This window comes from Furipterus horrens, unplaced genomic scaffold (genome assembly GCF_987537825.1).
Source record: "Furipterus horrens unplaced genomic scaffold, mFurHor1.1.pri manual_scaffold_8, whole genome shotgun sequence".
Classification (NCBI taxonomy): domain Eukaryota; kingdom Metazoa; phylum Chordata; class Mammalia; order Chiroptera; family Furipteridae; genus Furipterus; species Furipterus horrens.
The window spans coordinates 58,302,019-58,303,107 of NW_028327178.1; the positions used below are offsets into that span (position 1 = coordinate 58,302,019).

General features: G+C 39.2%; 1 pseudogene; it reads left to right on the forward strand.

The window, feature by feature from the left end:
* Window positions 1-307: 307 nt before the first annotated feature.
* On the forward strand, window positions 308-736 carry LOC150002986 (small ribosomal subunit protein uS9 pseudogene; annotated as a pseudogene).
* Window positions 737-1,089: the final 353 nt, after the last annotated feature.

The window sequence follows — 1,089 nt, forward strand, 5'->3', positions numbered from 1 at the left end:
GGCCAGGGCTATTCATACATTTCCATTTCTAGCATTCTTTCCTTCTGGGATGTCCATGCCTCCAATTGGAATAATTTTCTCTTTCTTCAGTGTTTCTTTTGATTCTGGGTGTCTTATGAGGAATTTCTCAGCTTATGTTTGCCTGAAAACATCTTTATTGGTCCTTCATTTTTTAACGGATGTTTTGCTAATTCTTTTTGCTAGATTGACAGAGCTTTTTCCTTTTGAAATTTAAATTATGATTCCATATTTTTTTTATGGAATTCTATGTCAGAAGGAACACTTACCTTTTCTGGTGTTAGGCTGCATGGCGAGAATCTCTCATGCATGTCCGTCCAAGGGTCCTTTGCACTCCTTGTGGGTCTTTGGACACAAGAAGACAGCTACAGCCATGGCTCACTGCAGACAGGGTACAAGCCATATCAAGGTGAATGGGTGGCCCCTGGAGATGTTTGGGCCATCCATGCTGCTGTACAGACATGGGAAGGAGTAATTTGCTGGCATGAATGTCCAAGTCTGTGGCCATGTCACCTCGACTTATGCAATCTGTCAGCCCATCTCCAAAGTCCTGGTGGCCTATTACCAGAAATACATGGATAAGGCTTCCAAGAAGGGGATTAAAGACATCTTCATTCAGGATGGCAAGACCCTACTGGTAGCTGATCTCCTTTACTGTGAATCCAAAAAGTTTGGAGGTCCTAGTGCCTGTGCTTTCTACCAGAAATCCTACCAATAAGCTGATTAGAGTTCACCTTTATAATAAACAATGGTCAGGGATTTTAAAAAGAAGAAAAGGAGAAGGGGAAGGAAAAGACACTCTGGACAACTTTGAGAGCAGGAAAAGATGTTCAAAGGATTATGGACACCCATACCAACATCTTCTCTATGTTCAATTTTTATTGATTGTAACTTGATTTCACTGCTTGAGAATGTGGCCCATATTAAACCAATTCTTTGAAATTTATTGATATTATAAACCAAATAAATTTTGTAAATTTACTCTCATGTAAACATGGTGATTGCAGAGTTCTATATATGTTTATCAGATCACACTTGCTGATTGTTTGCTTCAATGCTTTTATATCTTTA